The 15,296-nt window shown below is 44.6% G+C and overlaps 1 pseudogene; it reads right to left on the bottom strand.

Moving 5' to 3' along the window:
* Positions 1-7,451: 7,451 nt before the first annotated feature.
* On the bottom strand, positions 7,452-7,549 carry LOC112629492 (annotated as a pseudogene).
* Between the last annotated feature and the right edge of the window lie 7,747 nt (positions 7,550-15,296).

Genomic DNA, 15,296 nt, shown 5'->3' on the forward strand with positions numbered 1-15,296 from the left:
CCTCCTGCCTCAACCTCCCAAGTAGCTGGGATTACAGAATATGCCACCATGCCCAGCTACTTTTTTTTTTTTTTTTTTTTTAGTAGAGAAAGGGTTTCTCCATGTTGGTCAGGCTGGTCTCCAGCTCCTAACCTCAGGTGAGTCCTGCTGTTTATTTACAGGGGGTTAAGTATAGCCTAACGGTCAAGGGTATAAGCTCTGGAGTCAGGCTACCTGGGGATGATTTCTGCTCTGTCAATTACTGGCTGTTTGACCTTTAGCAAGTTACTCAACCTCTCTGAATTTTGGTTAATTATAGCACCTACTGGATTGGGTTGTTCTGAGGATGAAAGAACATAGCAAGGCTCAGCATAATAGGTTAGACCACAGGAGGCTGGGCATGGTGGCTCATGCCTGTAATCCCAGCACTTTGGGAGGCCGAGGCGGGTGGATCACGAGGTTGGGAGTTCAAGACCAGCCTGGCCAATATACTGAAACCCCGTCTCTACTAAAAATACAAAAAAAAAAAAAAAAAAGTGCCGAGCATGGTGGGTACCTATAGTCCCAGCTACTTGGGAAGCTGAGGCAGGAGAATCACTTGGACCCGGGAGGCGGAGGTTGCAGTGAACCGAGATTGCACCACTGCACTCCAGCCTGGGTGACACAACGAGATCTGTCTCCAAAAAAAAAAAAAAAAACAAAAATAAAAAAAGAAGATAGCATAATTCCAGGCAAATATTATATGCTCAATAGGTGATAGGTATTATCACAATAAGCATTGCTGTGTTTCCAATCTGAGGAACATACCTAGTTCACAATTTATTTGTAGAGCAGAGAAAATGGATTTAACTACTGTTCAATGAAATAGCTCCCTCTCCCTTTTCCTCAAAATTTCCAGCCCCACCCCTTCATCCTAGGACCTTTTTAACAACTCACCCCTCAGGTCTCTCTCTTCTCTCCCAGACAACTGTTCTGAGGGAGTGACTGAGGAAGGCAGTGTGTCCCTCCCTGCCTGTGTTCTTGAGGAGAGAGGGCTTTAACCGAGGGTCTCTGGTTTCTCTGCTGAGAAATATTGGATGTCTGTTGCTTGGTGCAAAGGTGCTCAACAAGGCTGAGAGGGTTATGTTGTTGACCCAAGGATGGGCTTTGGGCCTGAGGCAGCCACTTGGGGTGCATTGGGCTGTGTGTCCTCAGGCTGCCTCTGATTTGAGCTGCAGCTGTGGCGAGCCATCCCTTAACCCTGCCAGGATCCCATCCAGGAGGATTTGTCTCTGCCTTTCTCCCTCAGCTGAGAGAAGTGTGGGAGAGGAGAGGCGCATCAGTGCTCTGAGGGCAACCCTCAACCACTGGAGGGAACAAGCCAGTGCCCAGCCTCCTGTTCTTTCTGAGGTTCTGCTGTTCCTGAGGATCTGCTCTGAGCTCCACCTCAGTAGTTAGCTCAAAATGCACCTTTGTATTGGCATTTTCTCCTTCCCGGACTCACATTTTCTGCTCCCTCCCTTCTGATCCCTGGGGTCACCCTTCCAGGAAGTTTCAAGTCCAGGTCTCAGGGGCACTGTTTTCAGGGAACACAACCCAAGACACACCCTTTGGCCTATTTCCTCTTCATTGTTTCTCCCCTGAATGTCTTTGTAACTAGGATCCTGATCTGAAAGGAAAGAGGAAAGGAAGGGAAAGGAGGGGAACAGAAAGGAATCTAATCTCCTCAGAGATGGGGCCTGATCTATACACACTGGAGCCTAGGATGTGCTAGGGACTCTCTCTCACCTGTCATCTCATTCTAAGTTTAGCAACAAACCTGTGAGGCAGAATATCATTAGCCCCATTCAACGGATGAGAAATGGAGAAGGCCATGAGAGTAACCAACCTGAGGTCACACAGTGGCTTTGTGGCAGAGCAGGGTTTTAAACCCTGATCTATGCTCTTTTTAGCTACCCTCCTTTTTGGGCAAAGTCCTTTGACAGAATCAGAAAGAAGAAGAACTTTGAATCAAGTAAGACTATTAGTTTTTTTAATTAAATATTTTAACTATTTTATTGATGTGAATTGACATTCAATAAACTATACATATTAAAGGTGTACAATTTGGTAAAATTTGACACACTCATATACCCGTGAAATCATTACCACAATTAAAGTAGTGAACATATTCATCTCCTGTTTTAGAGCATTTTTGTGTTACTGTAAAGGAATACCTGAGATTTGGTAATTTATAAAGAAAAGAGGTTTAATTAGCGCATGGTTCTGCAGGCTGTACAAGCATGGCACCCCCATCTGCTCAGTCTCTGGTGAGGGCCTCAGGAAGCTTACAATCATGGCAGAAGGCAAAGGGAGAGAAGGCAAATTGCATGGTGAGAGTGGGAGCAAGAGAGGAGAGAAGTTCCAGACTCCTTTAAACAAGCAGATCTCACCTAAATTAACTGATCTAGAAACAACTCACTCATCACCAAGAGGGTGGTGCTAAGTTACTCATGAGGGATCCACTCCTGTGATCCAATCACCTTCCACAAGGCCCTACCTCCAACATTGGGAATCACTTTTCAACATGAGATTTGGAGGGGACAAACTTCCAAATAATGTCACTCCCAAAAGCTTCCTTGTGCTCCTTTCAATCCATCCCTTCTGCCCTTCTATGCTGCTTATTCCCTCTTTCTTGGCAACCACCAATCTGCCTGTTGTTACTTTAGATTGATTTGCATTTTCTATTTTATATAAATGGAATCATAACATGTATTCTTTTTTATTTTGACCTCTTTCACTCTACATGATTATTTTGAGATTCATTCATGTTATTGTGTGTATCAATAGTTCATTCCTTTTTATTGCTGAGTAGTGTTCCATTGTACAGATAGGTCACAATTTCTTCATCCATTTATCTGTTCATGATCAAAATATTTTGGCAACAAATAAGGCCTCTATGAATATTCATGCAAAAGTCTATGACATATGCTTTCAATCTTGGTAAATATCTTGGAGTGGAATGGTTTAATCATATGGTAAGCATTTGTATTAGTCTGTTTTTATGCTGCTAATAGAGACATACCTAAGACTGGGCAATTTGTAAAGGAAAGAGGTTTAATTGGCTCACAGTTCCACATGGCTGGGGAGGCCTTACAATCATGGTGGAAGAGCAAGAGATGTCTTACATGGCTGCAGTCAAGAGAGAGCTTGTGCAGGGAAACTTCCCTTTATAAAACCATCAGATCTCACTACCATGAGAACAGCATGAGAAAGACCTGCTCCCATGATTCAATTACCTCCCACCGGGTTTCTCACATGATATGTGAGAATTGTGGGAGCTATAATTCAAGATGAGATTTGGTTGGGGACACACCCAGTCCATGTTAGCATATAATTAACTTTTAAATAATTTATCTAATAGGCCGCTGTGCAGTGGCTCACACCTTTAATCCCAGCATTTTGGGAGGCTGAGGTGGGTGGATCACTTGAGGTCAGGAGGTCAAGACTAGCCTGGCCAACATGTTGAAACCTGGTATCTACTGAAAACACAAAAATTAGCCAGGTGTGGTGGTGTATGCCTTTAATTCCAGCCACTTGAGAGGCTGAGGCAGGAGAATCGCTTGAACCCGGGAGGTGGAAGCTGCAGTGAGCCGAGATCACACCACTACACTCCAGCCTGGGCGACAGAGTGAGACTCTCAAAAAAAAGAATTTGCGAAATAGTTTTTCAGAGTGGTTGTAGTATTTTATATTCTCACCAGAAATGTATGAGAACTCTAGTTCTTTCATATCTTTGCCAACATTTGTTATGTTCAAGTCCTGTTACTATTAGCTATTTGGATAGGTAGCTCATTGTGGTTTTATTTTGCATTTCCCCACTGACCAATAATACGAGCATGTTTTCATGTGCCTACTTGCCTCCATATATGTTTTTTTTTTTTTTTTTTAATTGAAACAGAATCTCACTCTGTTGCCCAGGCTAGAGTGCAGTGGCGCGATCTCAGCTCACTGCAACCTCCACCGTCCAGGTTCAAGTGATTCTCGTGCCTCAGCCTCCTAAGTAGCTGGGACTACAGGCATATGCCACCATGCCTGGCTGATTTTTTTGTATTTTTAGTAGAGGCGGGATTTTGCCATGTTGCCCAGGCTGGTCTCAAACTCCTGACCTCAGGTGATCTGCCCACCTCGGTCTCCCAAAGGGCTGGGATTACAAGTGTGAGCCACTGCACCCTACACCATCCATATGTCTCCTTAGGTGAAGTGTCTGTTCAAATTTTTGGTTCATATTTTAATGGATTGTTTTATTATTACTGAGTTTTGAAAGTTCTTTATATATTCTGGATACAAGTTCTTTTTTAGATGTATCATTTAAAAATACTGTTTCCCTCCCTATGGCTTGTCTTTTCATTTTGTTAACAGTGTCTTTCAAAGAGCAAAAGTTTTACTTTTGACAAAATCCAACTTGTCAAGTTTTTGTTTTATAGATGATGCTTTTGGTGTAGTCTATAAGAAATTTTTGCTTCATCAAGGTTACAGTGATTTTCTCTTATGCTTCTTTCTAAGTTTTAGAGTTTGGGTTTTATATTTCCACCTGTTATGATTAAAAAAATAGATCTATTCATTTTTAAATGTTCAAATATTCCTGCATGGTGTGTGTGTGTGTATGTGTGTGTGTATACTTCTTGGATTTTCTTTAGTTTTTAAGAAAGTTCATTTTGAAAGTGTAAGATTGACTCACCTTTGATAGGGGAACTACCAACAGGGAATTTGTGTAACTTAGACCAGGTTTTGGATGGAAGAAGGTGCCCTCCACAAACAGCTTTGGTGTGGAGGTAAAGAGGTGCCCCAAATGAGCAGTAAGGGTACATAATTGACCACCATTCTCATTTGAATACATGCCTTCTCAAGTTCTTCTCTGCCAGGAACTTTGGCTTAAAAGGTTTTGCTTTGTTTTAATATCAGTAGTTGTGGAATGGTCTTGAGCTATGTTGCAACATGATCAGATCTGTGACTTCGGAGGCCCAAGCCAGTGGCTACATGGGGCATGAATTGAGATGGGGAGAACTGGAGGCAGGGAAAACTGCAGGCTATAGTTAGAGCAATTCAAGTGAGAGGTGATGAGGACCTGAACTGAGTTAATGCCTGCAGGGATGGAGAGGAAGAAACTCAGTCTAGAAATAACTCTGAGGTATTAGTAGAAGAACCTGGGGATGAGAGGGAAGGAATATTCAAAGTTTCTATTCTGGGAAGTTGAGAGAATAGTAATGCCATGACACTGAGGTATGGAACATAGAAGAGATAAATTATGTGGGAATGGGCTATATTTGGATGTGGACATATTTGTGTGAGAGCCACGTGCTGCAGCCTCCAGGGATCCCTAGCAGGCAGGAGAAGACAGGAGACCAGAGCAGGGAAGTGGTGAGAGTTATGCTGAAATGAACGACACCAACCAAGAGAGTCTATAGAGGAAGAAGGGAAGAAGGCAGAGGACAGAAAACACTGTATCTCCAAAGTCAGACCAGCAGAAGAGAAGCCAGTGAGAGAAACTGAGGTCAGAGAGGCTGGAGCAGAACCGGGATAGCCAAGGGAGGAGACACTCATCAGACTCAGCTGCTACTGAGAAGGCGTCTAAGTTTGGGTTTCCCAAAAAGAAGAGCCTGAGCTTGGATTTAACAGAGGTAGTGTTTTGGGGAGGGAATCCTAAGAAGCAGCAGTGAGGGAACAGAGTGTGAACTAGGGAAGGCAAGAAAGCCAATATGAGGATGTTTTATTGAGATTGTTATTGTAGGCAATGGAGGCTTCTTTCCAGTAGAGACTCCAAATTTAAAGAATGCCTCCCAGAATTGTCCATATGAAGGATGGCAGGCTGGAACATTCATCTGCCAGTGTCTGCACTCATTGGTTGAGGATTTCATCTGGAGGCACTAACTCCCTTGCACTTCTTGGCTGTGTTTGCATTGGAGCTGGAAAGAGAGGGGTGGTGAGCAAGATCCCATCGTGTGGGAGAAGGACCTTGTGATGGTTACACTTTATGGGTCTGCTTGGAGGGTGTTTTTGGATGAGATTCAACATCTTAAAAAGTGAACTTTAGGCCGGGCACGGTGGCTCATGTCTGTAATCCCAGAACTTTGGGAGGCTGAGGCAGGCAGATCACAGGGTCAGGAGTTCAAGACCAGCCTGGCCAACATGGTGAAACCCCATCTCTACTAAAAATACAAAAATTAGCTGGGCGTGGTGGCTGGTGCCTGCAATCCCAGCTACTTGGGAGGCTGAGGCAGGAGAACTGCTTCAACCCGGGAGGTGGAGGTTGCAGTGAACTGAGATCGTGCCACTGGGCAACAGAGCAAAAGACTCTGTCTCAGAAAAGAAAAGAAAAAAAAAAGTGACCTTTAGGCCATGTGCTGTGGCTCATGACTGTAATTCCAGCACTTTGGGAGGCTGAGGCAGGAAGACTGCTTGAGCCCAGAAGTTCAAGACTAGCCTGGGTCACATAGGGAGACTCTGATTCTGCAAAAATAGATACAAACAAATAAAAAGTGAAGAGGTTTAGTAGTGAAGGGAGGGAAAGAGATGGATGTTAGGTGAAGTATAAAGAGCAATCAAGGGAATTATCCATGCTGTCTACAATACCTGCCTGTTAGTCACTTAGCGGTGATATTGGTTATCAGATCAACTGTCCAGGTATGTCAGTGCTTGTGTTCAAGTAATCTTTATTTTACCTAATAATGGTCCCAAAGCAAAGAATAGTGATGCTAGCAATTTGGATATGCCAACAAGAAACCATAAAGTGCTGCTTTAAGTGAAAATGTGTTAGCTGGGTGTGGTGGCATACACCTGTAGTCCCAGCTGCTTGGGAGGCTGAGGTAGGAGGATCACTTGAGTCCAGGAGATCAAAGCTACAAGGAGCTGTGATCCCACCACTGCCCTCCAGTCTGGGTGGCAGAGTGAGACCCTGTCTAATAAAAGAAAAGAAAATGTAACTTTGGCATTCTTTGGCTGGGGTTTGGGGCTATCTGTGGTTTCGGGTCTCCACTGGGGGTGGAGCATATCCCTGCAGATAAGAGGGAATAGAACGATCTCTTTTGCCAGCTGGCATAGTGTTAAGCACTGTCAGTAGTGGGTGTTGGAGGAACACGGGAGGAGGAAGAAGTCCATCTTCCTGGTTTTGGTTTGCTCCTTTGCCTTACTCCGGCAGCACGTGCAACTTCTTCAGTGTACACTCACTCAGGCAGTGCAAAGTGGTCAGCAGTGCCTAGCAGCCAAAAGCTTTTCCTGGCACCTTTCTGGGTGGCTTCTCAGCCTGTTGCAACTGCTAAGGCACCTCCCCATGAATAACTTGCTTTGGCATCTGCTTGGCCAACTTCACAGCTATTTCAGTCCTAGGAGTAGTGGGGTTTTCTTATATTTGCTGTTCCTGTGTCCTTTAGAATTCTCATTTCTTCTTACTAGCTAATCCCTTAGTATGCCAATACCCTGTTAGAGTTAATGCTTCTTTACTTTATTTTTGCAAATAAAAATATGGGACACTCCATGAATTTGCATGTCATCCTTGTGCAGGGGCCATGCTAATCTTCTCTGTATCATTTTAGTACGTGTGTCACCAAAGTGAGCACAATACTTGTTTATATTAAATGATACCGTTTCAAATGACTGTGGTTTCTGTCTCCTGATTAAACCCTGACCAATACAGCTTTAGTCCTAGAATATAGTTCTTCAGGGACCCTAATGACATTCTGTGTTGTTTAACAGGCCCTTCCTCCTTAACAGGCTCTAAATTCCAGTTTTTGTTTCCTCAGGACTGTAGACTACTGAAAGTCCTTCTCAGCCTCCTATCTCTTAGGCACTATCTCCTACTGAGTCTGGCTGCCTCTCACAAGTCAATAAATATCCCCCATGGGACAGACCATGCAGAATGTTGGCCTCACCTCAACATGCTTCCGTTTCTTCTGGGACCTTGGCCCTTCAGAGCCTCCTGCCTTGATGAATTTCCAGTGTCTTCAAACATATTTTTAAAAATTTGTACCCAGCTATGCAAAGGCATACAGAGTGGTATAATGGATTTTGGAGACTCAGATGTGGGAAGGGTGGGAGGGGGACAAGGAATAAAAAGCTACATATTGGGTACATTGTACACTATTTAGGTGACAGGTGCACTAAAATCTCAGACTTCACAATTATACAATTCATTCATGTAACCAAAAACCACTTGTACCCCCAAAGCTGCTGAAATAAAAAATTTTTAAATAATTGTACCCAGCTTTTGTAGTTGCTCTCAGAGGGTTGATCTGATGCAAATTAGTTGATCATGGTGAAGTCAGATAGAGATAATTACAGATGGATAAAATGTTTGTGGAGCAGCAGCGAGGGTGCAGCTGAAGTTAGAAAGCAGTGATTTATTATGGAATCAATCATCATGATTGTGAAACTTTCTCCAGACCAGGAGGCAGAGAAATGCATGCTTGGCTCACCTCAGTTTGGGAAGTGATGGAAAGTTAAGGGCTGAGGAAATCTTGATTGCTTGTGAAAACACTTTTGAAATGGCTCACGTGGATCCCAGGTTGGACAGGGAGAGCACTAAAGCTGGAATAGGGGGTTGTTAGTCTAGGAGAACAACAAAGTAATGGAAATCAGAATTGGGGAGGAGAGAGCAGGGCACAGAAACTCAAGGTTTGGGCCAAAAAGGGGAATTTCAAGGCCGGGCATGGTGGCTCACTCCTGTAATCTCAGGACTTTGGGAGGCTGATGCGGGTGGATCATGAGGTCAGAAGTTCACGACTAGCCTGGCCAAGATGGTGAAACCCCATCTCTACTAAAAATACCAAAATTAGCTGGGCGTGGTGGCACACACCTGTAATCCCAGCACTCGGGAGGCTGAGGTAGAGAATTGCTTGAACCCAGGAGGCAGAGGTTGCAGTGAGCCGAGATCACACCACTGCACTCCAGCCTCAGTGACAAAGTGAGACTGTATCTCAAAAAAAAAAAAAAAAAAAAAAAAAAGGGTGTAATTTCAGAGTTTGGTAGTAGGGAATGGAGCATTCCTAAACCCTGGCAAGTGGACAGTGTGTTGCGTATTTAAATTATTGATGTAAGGGTCATTAGATTGAGGAACATAACCTGGAGTATTGGAATAGCCTTAGTCCCCAGGTGGCTGGTAGGGATGAGGAAGAGAGGCACCCTGAGCCAGGTGCCAAAGCCCACCAGAGAATTCCTTTAGGTTGTCAGGTGGCCATGACTCAGATAGGGACAGGGCGGCATGAGTGAATGAAATGAATGGCACAGCCTTCAGAGGAGTTTCTAAGTGAAAATGATCAAGAGTGATTCTGAAAGCTGCTATGAGGCCATGGAGAGGAAAACTCCACTTTCTTCTCTGATATGTGGAAGGACGGCCTGTCTGTGCAAAGGTTATGAGAGAATGTCCAGGTGTCAGGTAAGGTGAAAGGGAGAAAGTTTTGAGTGAAAGGTTTGAAGAAACAAGAAGTTACACCAATAGAATAGGGATCCACAATTAGAAGGGGCAAGGTAAGAGGCTGAGATTGTTCCTGGGGAGAAGTAGGGATGGAGCAGAGAAGACAACAGGCTGCACTGATGGCAAATCATGCGGGAGAAGGAAGCTATGTTAATATGAGCTATAAAGGAGGAATAGACTCCCTCCCTCCCTCCGTTCCTTCCTTGCTTCCTCCTTCCCTCCTCCCTCATTCAGCAAATATTTACTAACCACATGCAAAGTGCAAGGCACTCTGTTATGCAATAGGGAAAGACACAGATGAATCAAAAATGGATTCTGCCCTTAGTTTACATTCTGAGGGGTGACATGATTTTGTTTTAAAGACATAACCTCTTTTGCTTGTTTAGTTTGTAAGTTTCCTTTCTATCTATTAATTCACATGATGTGAATCTCTGTGGGAATCTACCTTTCTTTACGGAAGCCACACTAATTAACTCTTTATAATGGGGAGAAAATAGAAGAAAGAACAAAAGTTATGATTATTTCTATTTGAAACAGGAAGAGGAGGCCGGGCGTGGTGGCTCATGCCTATAATCCCAGCACTTTGGGAGGCTGAGGTGGGTGGATTACCTGAGGTCAGGAGTTCGAGACCAGCCTGGCCAACATGGGGAAGCCCTGTCTCTGCTAAAGCATACAAAAAAATTAGCCCAGCATGGTGGCACACACCTGTAATCCCAGCTACTCAGGAGGCTGAGGTGGGAGGATCTCCCTCTCTCTTTTTTCTTTTCTTTTCTTTCTTTCTTTTTTGTTTTTTCGAGTTAGAGTCTCACTCTGTCACCCAGGCTGGAGTGCAATGGCGCGATCTCAGCTCACTGCAACCTCCGCCTCCTGGGTTGAAGCAATTCTCCTGCCTCAGCCTCCCAATTCTCTAATCCTCAGGGATTACAGGCATGCACCACCATATCCAGCTAATTTTGGTATTTTTAGTAGAGACGGGGTTTCACCATGTTGGCCAGGCTGGTCTCAAACTCCTGACCTTAGGTAATTCACCCACCTCAACCTCCCAAAGTGCTGGGATTGCAGGCTTTCCAGATGGCCAGGTAGGAGGATTTCTTAAGCCCAGGAGGTGGAGGTTGCAGTGAGCCAAGATTATGCCACTGTACTCCAGCCGGGGCAACAGAGTGAGATTCTGTCTCAATAAATAAATAAATAAGCAGGAAGAGGAAATGTAAGGGAAGGAGGTAACGTTTTATTCATTGGACACTCAAGCAGAAAACAAAACGAAAGATACCACCCTCATGTCAGCCATTGGACAGGTTGGTAACTGGTAGTTTGCTTCTGTTTTGTTATCTTATACCTTGTCTTTGACCAGCCTCTTAGCTGGCTGTTGTGTTTTGTTGTTGTTGTACTTAGCAGGGTGGCCCACCTTCATTTTGGAGTGTTTTGAGCACTTGATAGTCCTTCCTATGTAGGCCTGTAGCAATCTTCTGCTAACCCTCAGCAGTGGGCATTGTGGGAAGCACTCAGGGGAGTGCCTGGAGTTTCAGGCTTACCCTTTTGGGCTCTACTGCTTAGTAGTAACCTTTTTTCCCCATGATGGTTGGGGTCGATCACAGTAGACCTAAACAATACTATGACATATTTTCGTTTTTGTTGTTTTGTCAGTTACTTAATTATTTAATTAAATTTATTTATTTATTTATTTATTTATTTATTTATTTATTTATTTTGAGATGGGGCCTTGCTGTTGCCCAGGCTGGAGGGTAGTGGCATTACCATGGCTCACTGCAGCCTCAGCCTCCTGGCTTAGGCAATCCTTCTGCTTCAGCCTCCCAAGTAGCTGGGACTACAGGCATGTACCACCACGTCTGGCTAATTTAAAAAGAAAATATTTTGTAGAGACAGGGTCTCACTATGTTGCCCAGGCTAGTCTTGAACTCCGGGGCTCAAATGATCCTCCCACTTCAGCCTCACAAAGTGCTAGGATTACAGGCATGCACCAGCATACCTGGCCTGCCGGATCCTTTAATGGCACAAGGCCTAAAATGGGCAGTGGTAGGGGAACCACTCTCGAGTCCCCTGTGGAAGCAGTTGTTCCTTGAATTCTAAAATCTCTAGAGAGTCATAGAGATTAGAAGCAAAACTGTGGAGATTGGGTCAGTGAGAGCATTTGTAGAGATGTGACCACCTCTAGTGTATTCCTTTCCTATTGCTGCTGTAACAAATAACCACAAACTTAGCGGCTTAAAACAACACAAATATATTATCTTACAGTTCTGTAGGACAGAAGTTCAACACTGGCCTCACTGGGCCTCACAGGCATTGACAGGGCTGTGTTCCTTCTGGAGGCTTTAGGCGAGAATCTGTTTCCTTGTCTTTCCAGCTCTTAGAAGCCACCCAGATTCCTTGGTTCATGGCCTCTTCCTAGATTTTCAAAGCCAGCAACTCTGCATCTCTCTGTGACTTTTTTTTCCCACAGATACAGCTCCCCCTGACTCTCTTCTGTTGCCTCCCATTCACTATCTCTTTTTTTTTGGAGATGGAGTCTCCAGGCTGTAGCACAGTGGCACGGTCTCTGCTCACTGCAGCTTCTGCCTCCCAGGTTCAAGCGATTCTCTTGCCTCAGACTCCCGAGTAGCTGGGACTATAGGCACGCATCACCACGCCTGGTTAATTTTTGTATTTTGGGTAGAGATGGGGTTTCACTATGTTTCCCAGGCTGGTCTTGATCTCCTGACCTCAAATGATTCACCTGCCTCGGCCTCCCAAAGGGCTGGGATTATAGGTGTGAGCCACCGTCCCCAGTCTATCTTTTTTTTTTTTTTTTTTTTTTAAAGAGATGAAGTCATGCTATGTTGACTGGGCTGGTCTTGAACTCCTGGTCCCAAGCAATCCTCCTGCCCTGACCTCCTGAGTAGTTGGGATTACAGACATGAGCACTCAGTTTCCCCTTGTACTTTTTAGGACACTTGTGATTATATTAGGCCCATCCAGATAACTCAAGATAATCTCCCATCTCAAGGCCCTTAACTTAATTACATCTACAAAGTTCCTTTTGCCATGTAAGATGACATATTTATAGGCTTTTGGGAATAAAACATGAATATCGAATAATTGGGGGTTAGGGGTGGGCCATTGTTTTGTCTGCCAAATCTTATTTCTTAGAACCACGTATTCTGGCATTGGTTAAACAATCATATATATTAGTCACTAGATGAAAGTGCAATGCACATTTAACCTTGGTATAGTATCTCCCTGATGGTAAATTAAATGATTACTCAATTTTGCCACTTTATAGGTAGGACTGTGTGCACCAAAATGTCAGAGGATGTATGGGGCATTTGGAATTGGATATGGGGAAAAGATTGAGCTTTTGCCCAATGAGACTCCTTCCACATTCCATCAAGGAAAGCTAGATGAGATCCCAAAGGACCAGGTAGCACTTCCTATAGAACACTTTAAAGATGATGAGGAATGTGGGATTCTAGGGTTGAATTTTTGTTTCCAATGGCATTGGAGAGCTAAAGGTGAGAGAATAAAAATATTAAACAAAGAATATCCACCTCAAAGCGCAGAAGAAAATAAAGCACCATTGCCTGGCATCCTTCTCTCTGCAGATATCAGCTAAAAACTGAATTCAGAAATTGATCTTATACTCAATTCCAGCACTTTGGGATGCTGAGGCAGGAGGAACACTTGAGGTCAGGAGTTTGAGACCAGCCTGGCCAACATGGTGAAACCCCATCTCTATTAAAAATACAAAATTCAGCCGGGCATGGTGGCAGGTGCCTGTAGCCCCAGCTACTCAGGAGGCTGAGGCAGGAGGATCGCTTGAACCCAGGAGGCAGAGGCTGCAGTGAGCCGAGATCATACCACTGCACTCCAGCCTGGGTGACACAGCCAGACTCCGTCTCAAAAAAAAAAAGAAAAAGAAAAAGAAAAAGAAATTGATCTTGCAAGTTGCTGAATTGCAGGGAAGTTTACAACCTCACCAGTTTTTTGCAGTGAAGGTAAGAATAATGATCTGGCGCCAGGCGCGGGGCTCAAGCCTGTAATCCCAGCACTTTGGGAGGCCGAGGCGGGTGGATCACAAGGTCAGGAGTTCAAGACCAGCCTGGCCAAGAGATGAAACCCCGTCTCTCCTGAAAATACAAAAAATTAGCCGGGCATGGTGGTGGGCACCTGTAATCCCAGCTACTTGGGAAGCTGAGGCAGAGAATTGCTTGAACCTGGGAGGCAGAGGTTACAGTGAGCCGAGATCGTGCCACTGCACTCCAGCCTGGGCAACAGAGTGAGACAATAAACATAGTCCCTGTTGAAACAATTTTCACTGTTTTCTTCTTGCAGAGGAGAGAGCAAAATCTGCTTTGCTATTATAGCTCAATTCCTTAGGCTCATCCTCTGACTAGGATGAAGTAGAAGGTACAAAGCAAAAACATCAAAATAAACAGGAATGATGCCCAGAACGAGTGGGAATTTTCTAAGGCAAAGTCTGGAGACTTCTATATGACCATGAACATGAATGTACAAGGTCATGAATCTAATTGGATCATGGATTTTATCCAAAAAGACAGAACATAATTTTAGAGTGGACCAAATTAATTACACTGATGGTCTACAATGCAATGTATATTTCAAGTGCTTGGCCCACAGCAAAGCTCAACATCTGCCCTTTTAAAAGTCTCAATGGGGCCAGGTGTGGTGGCTCACACTTGTAATCCCAGCACTTTAGGAGGCCGAGGAGGGCGGATCACTTGAGGTCAGGAGTTCGAGACCAGCCTGGCCAAAATGGCAAAACCTCAACTCTACTAAAAATAAAAAAATTAGCTGGGCATGGTGGCACACACCTGTAATCCCAGCAACTTGGGAGACTGAGGCAGGAAAATCGTTTGAACCTGCGAGGCAGAGGTTGCAGTGAGCCAAGATCGCACCAACGTACTCCAGCCTGGGCCACAGAGTGAGACTCCATCTCCAAAATAAATAAATAAATAAATAAATAAATAAATAAATAAATAAATAAATAATAAAAATAAAAAAACTCAGTGGTCTTGCCTTTTGCCTGATGATCCAGGAGAAGCATAGTTATTGTTGACACTAAGACCTAAGAGAAAAAGTGTCGCCGGGCGCGGTGGCTCAAGCCTGTAATCCCAGCACTTTGGGAGGCCGAGACGGGCGGATCACGAGGTCAGGAGATCGAGACCATCCTGGCTAACACGGTGAAACCCCGTCTCTACTAACAAATACAAAAAACTAGCCGGGCGCGGTGGCGGGCGCTTGTAGTCCCAGCTACTCGGGAAGGCTGAGGCAGGAGAATGGCGGGAACCCGGGAGGCGGAGCTTGCAGTGAGCTGAGATCCGGCCACTGCACTCCAGCCTGGGCTACAGAGCGAGACTCCGTCTCAAAAAAAAAAAAAAAAAAAAGAGAAAAAGTGTCCCTGATCACAGAGTGAGCACTCTGAGTAGTTGCCATAGATAATGATAAACAACATCTTTAAAATAGAATAACAGCGAATCTCACAGAGCTGTTTCTTTTTAACTTTGAAAAGAACTTGCTTTGTTCTGTGTAATACATAATGAGGGTAATTACTTAGTGGGTCAAGAATATCCTGTAGTACATGTAACAAGCCTGCACATGGCCGGGCGTGGTGGCTCAAGCCTGTAATCCCAGCACTTTGGGAGGCCGAGACAGGTGGATCACGAGGTCAGGAGATCGAGACCATCCTGGCTAACCCGGTGAAACCCCGTCTCTACTAAAAAAATACCAAAAAAAAAAAAAAAAAAAAAACTAGCCGGGTGAGGTGGTGGGCGCCTGTAGTCCCAGCTGCTCGGGAGGCTGAGGCAGGAGAATGGCGTGAACCCGGGAGGCGGAGCTTGCAGTGAGCTGAGATCCGGCCACTGCACTCCAGCCTGGGC

This window comes from Theropithecus gelada, chromosome 7b, assembly GCF_003255815.1.
Source record: "Theropithecus gelada isolate Dixy chromosome 7b, Tgel_1.0, whole genome shotgun sequence".
Classification (NCBI taxonomy): domain Eukaryota; kingdom Metazoa; phylum Chordata; class Mammalia; order Primates; family Cercopithecidae; genus Theropithecus; species Theropithecus gelada.